The sequence below is a fragment of the Perca fluviatilis genome, chromosome 2 (genome assembly GCF_010015445.1).
Source record: "Perca fluviatilis chromosome 2, GENO_Pfluv_1.0, whole genome shotgun sequence".
In the NCBI taxonomy this organism is placed as follows: Eukaryota; Metazoa; Chordata; class Actinopteri; order Perciformes; family Percidae; genus Perca; species Perca fluviatilis.
Window position 1 is genome coordinate 46,064,183 of NC_053113.1, and position 15,174 is coordinate 46,079,356.

Genomic DNA, 15,174 nt, shown 5'->3' on the forward strand with positions numbered 1-15,174 from the left:
CTCCTGATGAAGTCCTTTGTTTTGTTGGCAGTGTGCTTTGGGTCATTGTCCTGCTGCATGATAAACTTCCTCCCGATTAGTTTCAATGCATTTCTCCGTAAACTGGCAGAAAAAATGTTTCTGTACACTTCTGAATTCATTCTGCTGCTACCATCATCAGTTACATCATCAATAAATATGAATGAGCCTGTTCCAGAAGCAGCCATGCAGATGAGCTTGTATGCTTCGGATCATAAGTAGTTCCTTTCTTTCTCCACACTTTGGCCTTTCCATCACTTTGGTAGAGATTCATCTTGGTCTCATCAGTCCATAAGATTGTCTTCCAGAACTTTTGCGGCTCATCTCTGTACTTATAGGGGCGGCTGTGGCTAAGTGGTAGAGAGGTCGCCTGCCAATCGGAAAGTTGGTGGTTCGATCCCTGGCCCTGCAGTTCCATGCCGAAGTGTCCTTGGGCAAGACACTGAACCCCGAGTTGCCCCCGATGCTGCGCCATCGGAGCGTGAATGTTTATCTGATGAGCAGGTGGCACCTTGTACGGCAGCCTCGGCCACAGTGTGTGAATGGTGAATGGTTCCTGTACTATGTTAAAGCGCTTTGAGTAGTTGTTAAGACTAGAAAAGTGCTATATAAAAACAGTCCATTTACTTCTTTTCAAATTCCAATCTGGCCTTCCGATTCTTACTGCTGATGATGCATCTTGTGGTATGGCCCCTATATTTCTGCTCTTGGAGTCTTCTTCGAACAGTGGATTGTGATACCTTCACCCCTGCACTGTGGAGGTCGTTGGTTGTAACAATAGGATTGTTTATTTAAGTACTGTTGTACGGGTGACTGATTTAGAGGTTACACCGCGCATGGGGACCAGTTAGGATAACGTTACTAAGGCAGAGAGTTGAGATGTGATGACTGCACACTTGCAATACAGTTCAAGTAAGCAAGACTGCTTTAATCGTCCATTATGTACAGTCTAAATAGAGGCAGAACATAATGAAACATGGTGGCAGCGCAGCGGCGTGCACATCGAAAATTGTCAGAATTAACTAGAGAAAGTGGAAGTTTAGCTAGCTAGCTAGCTGACAACGATGGAAGGGCTAAAATCTCCGGGAACTTTGGTTTTGGACTCCAACAACTTGGCGAAGTCATGGAAAAGTTGGAAGGAGGAGTTCACACTGTACATAGACCTTACCATGCCAGGAGCCAAAGAGACCACAAAAGTCAAGCTATTCAACTATCTCATCGGAGAAAAAGGCAGAGAACTTTGGGCAACTTTGTCGAGTGCTAGCCCTTCAGCGAGGACCACAGTGAGTTTAATGATCGAGCAGTTTGATGAGTACTGCAACCCAAAGGTAAACGAGACTGTGGAAAGGTACCGATTCTTCATGAGGAACCAGGGATTGGATGAAAACGTGGACAGCTATGTAATGGACTTGAAAATTCTTGCTAGTAGTTGAAATTTTGGGGACATTGGGGGAGATTCATTGATCAGAGATCGACTTGTATGTGGTACTCAGCTCAGCACTGAGGGAGAGATTACTCAGAGAAGAGAAGCTGACTCTTGATACCTGCCTGCACATTTGTAGAGCCGCAGAGCTGTCAAGGGAGAATAGCAGAACACTGCAAGGACAGACAGTGGAGGAGGTACATGCATTAAAACAAGCAGAAGAGAGACAAAAAGACAATGAGCCCACTGTGCAAGTTTTGTGGTAGAACACACGAGAGGAATAAGAAAAAATGCCCAGCTTTTGGAAAAAAGTGTAAGAAGTGTGGAAAATCATTTTGCAGCTCAGTGCAGATCAAGACAAGAGAACAGTAGGGAAACTAAGAAAGTGCATGCAGTTACAGAGCAGACTAGTGACAGTGACTCTTATGAGGATGTCAACTGTATAACTGAAGTAAATAGAGAGGATGAAACTGTAAACCAGGTTAAAGACAGCCACAGTCAAGGCCAGCAGCTCTTTGCAGGAATGAAGATAGGGGAAAAGTTAGTTAACTTCCAGATAGACTTCCAGACTGTGGGGCCACCTGTAATATCATCCCCATCGATCTACTAAACTCAGACACACAGAACACACTCAGAAAGTGCTAGTGATGTATAACAAGACCAAGTTGACACCTCTGGTTACATGTAGGGTTAAGGTCAGAAAACCCAGAAACAACAAGCTGTACAGATTAGAGTTTCAAGTGGTTGACCGGAGTAGCAGAATCCCTTTACTGGGCAGAAAAGCCAGCAAAGCAATGAAGTTGATAAAAGTACAGTACGAGAACATTTTGGCTATAGACAGCATAGTGAAGAAAGAGCCAAGCCCAGTGACAAAGAGAGAAAGTGGCAAACACATAACCATGGACAAAATAAATGAAGAGTTTGAGGATGTGTTCACCGGAGATGGCTGCATGGAGGGTGAATATAGAATAGAGATAGATGACAGAGTACCGCCAGTGAAACTGCCAAAGCGCAGAGTGCCTGTAGCTATGATGACACCTCTACAAGAGGAACTCAAAGATCTAGAGAGAAGAGGGATAATCACACCAGTGGAACGCAGCACTGACTGGATCAGTAGCATGGTCACAGTGAGAAAACCTAATGGGAAGTTGAGGATCTGTATAGACCCAAAACCTCTGAATCGGGCACTAAAAAGAAATCACTATCCGCTCCCAACTATAGATGACATCCTGCCGGAGATGTCAAAGGCAAAAGTATTCACAGTCTGTGACGTGAAGCAAGGCTTCTGGCACGTCAAACTAGAAGAAGAGTCGAGCTACCTCACCACATTTGCCACCCCATTCGGTCGCTTCCGTTGGCTAAGGATGCCAATGGGAATAAGCCCAACACCGGAAGTGTTCCAAAGAAAGCTCATGCAGGCCCTGGAGGGCCTCCCAGGAGTCTGCGTCATAGCAGATGATGTGTTAATCACGGGGGAAGGAGCAACACAAGAGGAGGCAGAAAAGGACCATGACGAGAAAGTCAGACGCTTTCTAACCAGGTGCAGAGAGCGCAACATCAAGCTGAACGCAGACAAATTCAAGCTCAGACAAAAAGAGGTACCCTACATAGGTCATCTGCTCACGGCCGAGGGACTGAGGATTGACCCGGAGAAAGTACGGGCGATCAGAGGGATGCCAAGGCCAACCGACGTGAAAGGGGTACAGAGACTAGTTGGGATGGTCAACTATCTTTCTAAATTCTATGACCACCTTTCAGATGACTGTGAGATTCTGAGACAACTCACGCACAAGGAGAACATGTGGGAATGGGCAGACATCCAAGAAGGGGCGTTTAGAAGACTGAAAGACAAAATCGCTAAAGCACCAGTCCTCCAGTACTACAACAAGGAAGAGGAGTTGACGCTTCAGTGCGATGCGTCAGACACAGGACTGGGGGCCGCCCTGACACAGAAAGGGAAACCGGTAGCATTTGGTAGTAGGGCACTCACACCAACTGAAAAGGGCTATGCCCAAATAGAGAAAGAATGCCTAGCCATAGTGTTTGGGATGGAAAAGTTCCATCGGTATACTTATGGTAAAGAGGTCACAGTACAAAGCGACCACAAGCCTCTAGAGAATATACACAGCAAGCCATTACTTAGTGCACCTAAGAGACTGCAGAGAATGCTACTCAGGCTGCAGCAGTATGATATTAGTGTGACCTATGTTCCAGGCAGGTATATGCTACTTGCAGACACGCATACATACCAAGTAGAGCATACTTACCAGAGAGCAGTAAGGGAGAGAGTGAGACAGATATAGAGACTGTGACCATGGTCAGCTACCTACCCATTTCAGCAGAGAGGCTGAGTGCCATCAGAGCTGCAACAAAAGATGACACAAAGTTACAGAGTGTGGCAAACAGGATACTGTCAGGGTGGCCCAAGAGAAAAAAAGGACTTACCAAGTGATATCAGGCACTACCACACTTTCCAAGATGAACTGAGTTTCCAGGACGGCATAGTGTTTTGAGGAGACAGAGCTGTGATACCTGACGCACTCAGGGTGGACATCACTCACAGGATCCATTCCTCTCACCTGGGAGTAGAAGGATGTCTGAGGCGAGCGAGGGAATGTGTATACTGGCTGGGAATGAACAAGTAGATCAAGACCTTCATCTCCAAATGTGACATATGTAGGTCAGTGGACCCAAAGCAACAAAGAGAGACACTACACCCACATGACATGGCCAGCAGACCCTGGGCCAAAGTAGGAACAGACCTTTTCTCCTTTCACAATAAAGACTATCTGATAACAGTAGATTATTATTCAAACTTTTGGGTGGTCGATTATCTACCTGACACTAAGAGCAACACAGTGATCAAAAAACTCAAGGCCCACTCTGCCTGACAGGGGATTCCTGACGTTGTTATCTCGGATAACGGACCCCAGTATGCATCACAAGAGTTTCAGCACTTCAGCCAGAAGTGGGGCTTTGAACACAGGACAACGTTGCCGGGATACCCGCAGAGTAATGGGAAGGCGGAGTCAGCAGTAAAGACAGCCAAGCGCCTGATGCTGAAGGTTGCAGCAGCGAGCCAGGATCCGTACTTGGCCATGCTGGATCATCGCAACACACCGGGCCACGGTCTCAACACAAGCCCGGCACAGAGACTCCTAAGCAGGAGGACCAGGACCCTGCTTCCCACAAAGGAACCTCTGCTGAAGCCAGAGGTAACACACGACGAACAGGGACTGAAATACAACCGACAGAGACAGGAAAAGTACTACAACCGCACAGCCAAAGACATGGCCACTCTGGTAAGAGGGGACAGAGTGAGAGTACAGCCCTGTGACACACACAAGGGCTGGAGACCAGCGAAAGTGGTCCAACAGGTGAGCCATATGAGGTGGAGTTAGAGTCAGGAGGTGTTCTGAGATGGAATCGTCGCCACCTCAGACACGATCCCACCGAGCTCACACCAACACAAAACACCTCCACGCCAACAGTGACTGAGGTGGCCATACCACCAGATGGCCCAGCAGAGAACCAATACACGGTCACAAGGTCCGGTCGACAAGTTGTCAGACCCCACTACCTGACGGACTATACTCGGTGTTTGGAGTATGGACTATGAAAAGAAAAAATATGGTACAAGTTTTTTGCAATAGAATACCTAAGTTCAAGGAAAAGAGACTTACTTGAAAAAAGAAAAAGAAAGATGTAACAATATGATTGTTTATTTAAGTACTCTTGTACGGGGGACTGATTTAGAGGTTACACCGTGCATGCGGACCAGTTCGGATAATGTTACTAAGGCAGAGAGTTGAGATGTGATGACTGCACACTTGCAATAAAGTTCAAGTAAGCAAGACTGCTTTAATCGTCCATTATGTACAGTCCAGATAGAGGCAGAACATAATGAAACATGGTGATGTCCCTTACTGATGTTTTTGGGGTTTTCTTCACAGCTCTCACAATATTTCTGTCATCAACCACTGTTGTTTTCCTTGTCTGTTGCTCTGTACATCAGTAGTTTCTTTCTTTTTCAGGACATTGCCCAATGTTTGTCCAATGGCTCAAGTCAATTTTCCGTCTTTTTTCAGCTTGAAAATGGTTTGCTTTTCTCCCATAGACAGCTCTCTGGTCTTCATGTTGGTTTATCCTCTTTAACAAGAAATGCAGTCTTTATAGGTTTAAACCAAGGATAAAAACTTAGACTAGTCATGCAAAGCTATTTAATGTTTGAACAACCAACCTAAAAAGCAACACCTGGGCAACAAGATACATCTGTCAGTCACATGTTCCAATACTTCCAATGCTCACTTGAAAAATGGGTGGGTTCAAACAAATGATATGTCCTGAGTTGTTTAACACATCTAGATGTAAATACCAGGAAATAAAAGCTGACATTCTAAACTATTGTCTCATACTCATCTTTTGATCTTAAACCCAACTGTCTTCAGTGGACAACAAAAACAAAGGAATTTGCCTTGTCGTTCCAATACTTTTGGAGGGGACTGTATTACCTTAAAAATACATCAAGGATTGAAGGACTTATGTCTCAGCAGGATTTGGAAAAACTTGTCAATGCTTTTATCTTCAGTAGACTTGACTACTGTAACGGTGTCTTTACAGGTCTCCCATCAATCAGACAGCTGCAGCTGATTCAGAACGCTGCTGCTCGAGTCCTCACTATGACCAAGAAAGTGGATCACATCACCCCCGTTCTGAAGTCTTTGCACTGGCTTCCTGTCCCTCAAAAAATTGATTTCAAAATACTTTTGCTGGTTTATAAATCATTAAACGGTTTAGGGCCAAAATACATTGAACTGCTGCTACACTATGAACCACCCAGACCTCTCAGGTCATCTGGGACAGGTCTGCTTTCTGTGGGGAAGGGGAAGCAGCGTTCAGTTTTTATGCTCCACATATCTGGAACAAACTCCTAGAAAACTGCAGGTCCACCGCAACTCTCAGTTCTTTTAAATTAAGGCTGAAGACCTTTTTGTTGTTGCCTTTCTTTAAATAATTGTTAATTTCTTATACTGCACTGTAAATTTTATTCTCGTATTTTATGTTTTAAATCTTTTTATCGTTTTTAACTGCTCTTTAATGTTTTATGTAAAGAACTTTGAATTTCCCTGTTGCTGAAATGTGCTATACAAATAAAGCTGCCTTGCCTTGCCTAAAACAGAGAGCTCAACACACAGGGTGAAAAGAGGAGCTGCAGCAATGTGCAGTTCAACAAAAATGTGTTGTTTTTTGTAAATGAAACCATGTAAACCTATTATGACATAACCTATAAATACAAGTATTAACATGAAAATGAGCATAATATGAGCACTTTAAGTTGAGGTTTAGTAAGATAAGAGAGTCAGGATGGGAGGAAGAATTGTCTCAAGGTCTGTTCACACAGACTGCTTGTTGACGCGCTGACGTGTAAGGTAAGCGTATTGTGTCACTTCCGGTGTTCCCGTGTTACAAACGCTATACTGTCTATGTTTGCTGCTCCAGCAAAAACTTACTCAACTCTGCTTCATTGTTTAAATTAGCAGCTATTTGCCTGGATTGCATTTGAATTCCAATTGTTCTACTCAAGCACCTATACTTAGCTTCTCTTACAGCAACTGCCTCGCTGATCTTACAATTGTTAAAACGCTGTTAGCTACTTTAGCTTAGCCATTAGCAATGGCTAATTCCTCTCCCACTCTTTCTTGCTCTGTGTGTCAAATGTTTAGCTATTCCTGTTTTATGTGGGAGCAGGGAATGTGGACCAAAACGCAGAGAGAGGGAGGCAGGCAGGCAGGAGATGGTCGAACTCAGGGATTTATTAACAAAAAGCGGCAGTACAAAGACTGGAACACTCACAAAATAATAAACCGATGGGCAAAACATAGGCAGGAGCAAAACAGGCACACGCAGGAACGAACACAGGGCACAGGGAGGAAACACAAGGACACGGATACAAAAACGAACTGACAAGGAACAAAGGAAAGGAAGGGAGCTAAATAAACTAGGTAACGAGGTAACACAGGAGGCAGGTGATACGAGGGCTGGGGAACAGGTGGAAAACATCAGGTAATCACACAGGCGGGAAAACACAGGAAGCAGAACTAGACATGACACAACAGAAAACAGACTATCAAAATAAAACAGGAAATGGTAACAACAGACAGAAAACATGGCCACAACTAAACACAGAAACTTGACAACACTAGACAACACAAGGGGGGAACAGAGAACACAGGAATTAACCGAAACATACAATACACCGAACAGAATACATCAACACAACAGGGAACAGAAAAATACAGAATATGCAGACACAGAAAACACAGAAATCAATAAGGCAACAGAAATGAACAAACCGGCAACAGAAATGAGACAAAATGCAAAACAAAACACTGAAACCATAACACTCTGCCTCCTTTAGTGATAACGATACATGTAATAAATGTAGTATATTTGCTGCTCTGGAGGCAAGGCTTAGTGAGTTTGAGGCATGGCTCCGCACCATGGAATCAGAATCGTATGCTTCCGTAGCTAGCCAGCGCCACGTAGCTTGTGCGGGCCAACATACTATAGCTTCTGTAGCTTCTGCTAGCTGTCACCCGGCAGACCCCGAGCAGCTGGGCGAGTGGGTGACTGTCCGAGGGAAGCGTAGTGTTAGATCTAAACCAGGGAGTGCACATGATGACGGTCGCTCTAAACCGGAGCATCTTCGCCTCTCTAACAGTTTCTCCCTACTCAGTGATACACCCGCTGAGAAGCCAGTTCTGGTTATTGGGAGCTCTATACTGCGACATGGGAAGCCGGCGGCCCCAGTGGCTGCAGTCATATGTGTCCCCGGGGCTAGAGCGGGCGATATAGAATCCCATCTAAAAGTGCTGGCTAAAAAGAACCGTAAATACAGTAAGATCATACTTCCCGTAGGTGGTAATGGTCGTAAATCGGAGATCACTAAAATTAATGTTGAGTCACTTTGTGCATATGCAAAGACAATGTCGGACTCAGTAGTTTTCTCTGGACCCCTGCCAAACCTGACCAGTGATGAAATGTACAGCCGTACGTCATCCTTCCACCGCTGGTTGTCAGGGTGGTGCCCAGCTAATGATGTGGGCTATGTGAATAACTGGAGGGCGTTCTGGGGAAAGCCTGGTCTGATTAGGAGAGATGGCATTCATCCCACCTGGGACGGAGCCACTCTCATATCAAAAAATCTGACCGAGTTCATCAGTCATAAACCATGACAACCCAAGTTTGATATTAGTAATCAGAGGTGCAGTGCAATTCACCCCTCTGTGCTTCCATTGGAGCAGTCGCCCACTCATAGTCTAATAAGCACGGTGTCTGTCCCCCGGCTCAGATCGGTTAAATCAAAGGTAAACAAAAGATGCGCTATACTTAACAACCTAATTGGAATTAAAACGACTGCAACGATTGATGTGGACTAAAAAATATTAGATCTCTGTCTTCTAAAGCAGTACTGGTAAACGAGTTGATATCAGACAATAAAATTGATTTATTTTGTCTTACTGAAACCTGGCTGGGCCATGAAGACTATGTTAGTCTAAATGAAGCCACTCCTCCTCGTTGTTATTTACAGGGCTCCAGGTCCGTATTCTGAATTTTTATCTGAATTCTCAGAGTTTTTATCATGTTTAGTCCTTAAATCAGACCAAGTACTTCTTGTAGGTGATTTTAATATCCATGTGGACGTTGACAATGACAGCCTTAGTACTGCTTTCAACTCATTACTGGATTCAATCGGTTTCAGTCAGAGTGTGCACAAGGCGACGCACTGTTTTAACCACACCCTCGACCTTGTGCTGGCATATGGTATTGAAATTGAGGATTTAATATTTTCGCAGAATTCGGTATTATCATTACCTGATTATATTAAATTAGATAAAAGCTCCTACACCAGATGCTTATCTGACAGTGCTATAGCTAAATTTAAAGAAGATATTCCAACAGCATTCGACTCTATGTCATGCCTTAACATAACAGAGGACCTGTATGTTAACCTCAGTCCCTCTCAAATTGATGCATTTGTAGACGGTGTTACGACATGCCTACGGACGACCTTAGACTCCGTCGCTCCCCTGAAAAAGAAGATGATGAAGCAAAGGAAACTAGCACCTTGGTATAACTCCCAAACTCGCAAATTAAAACAAATCTCGCGAAACCTCAAATGTAAGTGGCGTTCCACCAAGGTGGAAGAATCTCGTTTGGATTGGCAAGAAAGTCTCAAAACCTATAGGAAGGCCCTAAGAAAGGCCAGATCAGACTATTACTCATCACTAATAGAAGACAATAAGAACAACCCAAGGTTTCTTTTCAGCACTGTCGCCAGGCTGACAGATAGCCACAGCTCTACTGAGCCATCTATTCCTCTAGCTCTGAGTAGTGATGACTTCATGAGCTTCTTCAATGATAAAATTACAACAATTAGAGATAAAATTCATCACCTTTTACACTCAACTTCTAACGGTTCACCTTTAAACGCAGAGTCGTTAGAAATAAAGACTAGTCTCGACATATACTTAGACTGCTTTTATCCTATAGATCTTCAACAATTATTGTTAAAGATATCCTCAGCTAAGCAATCTACCTGTCTCTTGGACCCCATCCCAACGAGACTACTCAAAGAAGCATTACCTGTGGTTAACACCTCATTACTAGATATGATAAATATGTCTCTATTAACAGGTTATGTACCACAGTCATTTAAAGTAGCTGTGATAAAACCTCTTCTGAAAAAACCCACCCTGGAACCTATATCTAACCTTCCTTTTCTATCCAAGATCCTTGAGAAGGTGGTTGCTAATCAGTTATGTGATTTTCTACATAGCAACAGTTTATTTGATGACTTTCAATCAGGATTTAGAAAGAATCATAGCACAGAGACGGCACTGGTGAAAATTACTAACGACCTTTTAACTGCTGCAGACAAAGGTCTTGTCTCCATTCTTGTTTTACTAGATGTTAGTGCTGCATTTCACACAATTGACCATTCAATCCTGTTACAGAGATTGGAACACTTGGTTGGCATTAAAGGAATTGCTCTGAGTTGGTTTAGGTCCTATTTCTCTGATCGATCTCAATTTGTGAATGTTAATGATAAATCCTCCAAGTACGCTAAAGTTAGCCATGGGGTTCCTCAAGGCTCAGTGCTTGGACCAATTCTATTCTCCTTATATATGCTTCCTCTAGGCAATATTATTAGAAAACACTCAATTAACTTTCACTGTTATGCGGATGACACCCAATTATACTTGTCAATCAAACCAGACGAAACCAGTCAGCTAGCAAAATTTCAAGAGTGCATTAAGGATATAAAATCCTGGATGACCTATAATTTTCTGATGTTAAACCCTAACAAAACTGAAGTTATTGTGCTGGGCCCTAAACACCTCCGAACTTCATTATCTAGAGATATAGCTACTCTGGATGGTGTTGCCCTGGCCTCCAGCACCACTGTTAGAAATTTAGGAGTTATCTTTGATCAGGATATATCCTTTAATGCCAATCTAAAACAAACCTCAAGAACAGCCTTTTTTCATCTTCGTAACATTGCCAAAATTAGGAATATCCTGTGTCAACTCAACGACGCTGAAAAACTAGTCCATGCATTTGTTACTTCCAGGCTGGACTATTGTAATTCCCTACTGTCAGGTTGCTCAAATAAGTCTCTTAAGACTCTCCAGCTGATCCAGAATGCTGCAGCGCGTTCTCACAAGAACTAAGAAAAGAGATCATATTTCTCCTGTATTAGCTTCTCTGCATTGGCTTCCTGTTGAATCCAGGATTGAGTTTAAAGTCCTTCTCTTGACCTACAAAGCTCTAAATGGTCTAGCACCATCATATCTAGAAGAGCTCCTAATACCCTATTGTCCTACTAGAGCACTGCGCTCCCAAGAAGCAGAGTTACTGGTGGTACCTAGAGTCTCTAAAAGTAGAATGGGAGCCAGAGCCTTCAGTTATCAGGCTCCTCTCCTATGGAACCAGCTCCCGATCTGGGTTCGGGGGCAGAAACTGTCACCTCATTCAAGAATGAACTTAAAACTCTCCTATTTGATAAAGCTTATAGTTAGGGGGTGAGGAGTTGCAGTGTTCACCTAACTGGCCCAACTGCTTCTCTTCATAATTGTTAGATTAATAATACATAACAAAGTAGAGGGAGGCAGGCCAGCCAAGCCAGATCCGCACAGGGGAGAGTTCTAAGCCCCGAAAAAGCTACCTCTCCTTATGACCTGTCTCTCTTAGTTACCTGTTATAGTTACGCTGTTATAGTCCTAGACTGCCGGGGGACTTCCTTCCTTTGACACACTGAGCTGCTCTCTCCCTTTCTATTACTGTTTCTATTACTGTTACTATTACTATTACTATTTGTGTGCAGCCCGTCCCAGTAATGCTTGTTACTAATCCTAGCTTCTGGGGAGTTTACTCCCCGGGTCCTTATGCTTTTTTCCCCAGCGTATTTCCTTGGAGAACGTTGGCACCAAGACCTTGTTTGCAGCTGTCGCCGTGGTCCTGCTGCACTCCCTACTGAGCTCAGCGATGCCCTGCAATGTCATGCTGCGTCCTGCTGAACCCTGCAGCTTCCCCTACATCCAGTCACTGTTCCATTATTAATGTGACTACTATCGCCACTGTTCATCACACCCCCAACCGCTCGTCAGACACCGCCTACCAAGAGCCTGGGTCTGTCCGAGGTTTCTTCCCAAGAGGGAGTTTTTCCTCGCCACTGTCGCACTGCTTGCTCTTGAGGGAATTACTGGAATTGTTGGAATTGTTGGGGCTTTGTAAATTATAGAGTGTGGTCTAGACCTACTCTATCTGTAAAGTGTCTCGAGATAACTTATGTTATGATTTGATACTATAAATAAAATTGAATTGAATTGAATTGAATTGTGCTGGGCCCTAAACACCTCCGAACCTCATTATCTAAAGACGTAGCTGCTCTGGATGGTATTGCCCTGGCCTCCAGCACTACTGTCAGAAATCTAGGGGTTATTTTTGATCAGGATATATCCTTTAACGCCCATCTAAAACAAACCTCAAGAACAGCCTTCTTTCATCTTTGTAACATTGCCAAAATTAGGAATATCCTGTCTCAAAACGACGCTGAAAAACTAGTCCATGCATTCGTTACTTCCAGGCTGGACTATTGTAATTCCTTACTGTCAGGTTGCTCAAATAAGTCTCTTAAGACTCTCCAGCTGATCCAGAATGCTGCAGCGCGTGTTCTCACAAGAACTAAGAAAAGAGATCATATTTCTCCTGTATTAGCTTCTCTGCATTGGCTTCCTGTAAAATCCAGGATTGAATTTAAAATCCTTCTCCTGACCTACAAAGCTCTAAATGGTCAAGCACCATCATATCTAGAAGAGATCCTAATACCTTATTGTCCCACTAGAGCACTGCGCTCCCAGAATGCAGAGTTACTTGTGGTACCTAGAGTCTCTAAAGCAGAATGGGAGCCAGAGCCTTCAGTTATCAGGCTCCTCTCCTATTGAACCAGCTCCCAATCTGGGTTCAGGAGGCAGAAACTGTCACCACATTTAAGAATTAACTTAAAACTCTCCTATTTGATAAAGCTTATAGTTAGGGAGTGAGGAGTTGCAGCGTCCGCCTAACTCGGCCCACCTGCTTCTCTTCATAGTCGTCAGATTAATAATATAACAAAAGTAGAGGGAGGCAGGCCAGCACAGCCCGATCCGGCAGGGGAGAGTTCCAAGCCCGAACAGGCTACCTCTCCTTTTGACCTGTCTCTCTTAGTTACGCTGTTATAGTTTTAGACTGCCGGGGGACTTCTTTCCTTTGACACACTGAGCTGCTCTCTCCTCTCCCTTTCTATTACCATTTGTGTGCATCCCGTCCCAGGAATGCTTGTTATTAATCCTAGCTTCTGGGGAGTTTACTCCCGAGTCTATTATTTTTTCACCCATTTTTTTTGCGTATTTCCGTTAAAACGCATCAAGATTCCGGGGGGGGGGGGGGGGGGGGGGGGCGGGGGGGGGGGGGGGGGGGGGGGGGGGGTGCTTTTTTTGCTCCCTCCACCCATACTCTGTGTGCGCCCTGCGCCCTGTATACATGAACTACTACGACTACCATTTGAAGTCACTGTTCCATTATTAATGTGACTATTATTGCCACTGTTCATCACATCCCCAACCGGCACCGTCAGACACCGCCTACCAAGAGCCTGGGTCTGTCCGAGGTTTCTTCCCAAGAGGGAGTTTTTCCTTGCCACTGTCGCACTGCTTGCTCTTGAGCGAATTGCTGTAATTGTTGGGAATTTGTAAATTATAGAGTGTAGTCTAGACCTACTCTATCTGTAAAGTGTCTCAAGATAACTTGTGTTATGATTTGATACTATAAATAAAATTGAATTGAATTGAATAGATAGGAAAACAGTGTTGCACTCTAGGATACAAATGAAACATATGAACAACTTTCTTCAAACTTCTTACAGAATGGAATGTAACATTATTCACAACAATTACTAAAGCATTTATCTATTATAATATGGGGAAAATTGCGTTGCAAGTCAATTTAAACTTGTGCACTGTGAAGTTGTCTGTGCCCATACAATTTTAAGTTAGGGGCCACAGTGCTCCTATTGGAAAAAAAAGGTTAGTCTGGAGACCTGGCCCTGTCGCACTATTTTGAATAAGGATCACATTTAGTTTCATGAAAATGGGGAACCTGAAACTTTTACTGCCACTTTCAAAAGGTTTCAAACTAATGCCAGCAGTCCATATTCTTTGGTCATTCTTGATAAACAACCATTCTTGGAATCTTAATTCCCACAGGGTAGTTTAAAATCAGATTCTTATGTCATTAAATATGAAAATATGTGGTCAATATCAGAAAAAACTTTACACAATGTATGCGTGTCTCAGCCCAGTCTCATGCCAGGTCGTTATATAGTCACGTTATTTTAATCTATTAAGTCGTGGACAGGTTACGTAAATGCCGTTTTTTTTGTGTGGCGATTACGAAATTGAAAGCAATGCATTTTAATGGGAAGCATATTTCGTGATTCCATAACGAAAGCGAGTAGCGAGTAGTTGATAAGGCGAAAGTCCGCGTAGGGAGGTTGGTCGGGGTCGGGTGGTGGATGGGTCAGAAAACACAGGATTTTCACCCCGGAAACCGGGGATCGCGCCCCGCGTGTGGCAGTACCTTTGTCCCGCGTGTGACGGTTCCTTACCCCGTTCTTTTTTTTTCCTAACCCCAACCGTCTCGTTATTGTGGCGTTTCATTTCCCGTGTCCCGCGAGTGGCGGCCCGCGAGTGGCGGCCCGTGCCGTTGTTTTGGCCGGCGTGTGGCGCCTCGTTTCCCCGATCGCGAGTGGCGGCCCGTACGTTGTTTTGGCCCGCGTGTGGCGCCTCGTTTCCCCGATCGCGAGTGGCGGCCCGTGCCGTTGTTTTGGCCGGCGTGTGGCGCTGCATTTCCCCGATCGCGAGTGGCGGCCCGTGCCGTTGTTTTGGCCGGCGTGTGGCGCCTCATTTCCCCGTAGGTCGCGTCCCCCAGAGCAGGTTCGAAAAGCGTGACCTGTACACGTTCAAAAGTCGTTGCATATACACGAAAAAAACGTAAAAATCGTAACCTGTACACGAAATTATGAATCAAAATAACGTGACTATTACACGACCTGGCGTGAGACCGGGTTGGCGTGTCTTTGTCTGTGTGTGTGTGTGTGTGTGTGTGTGTGTGTGTGTGTGTGTAAGAGAGAG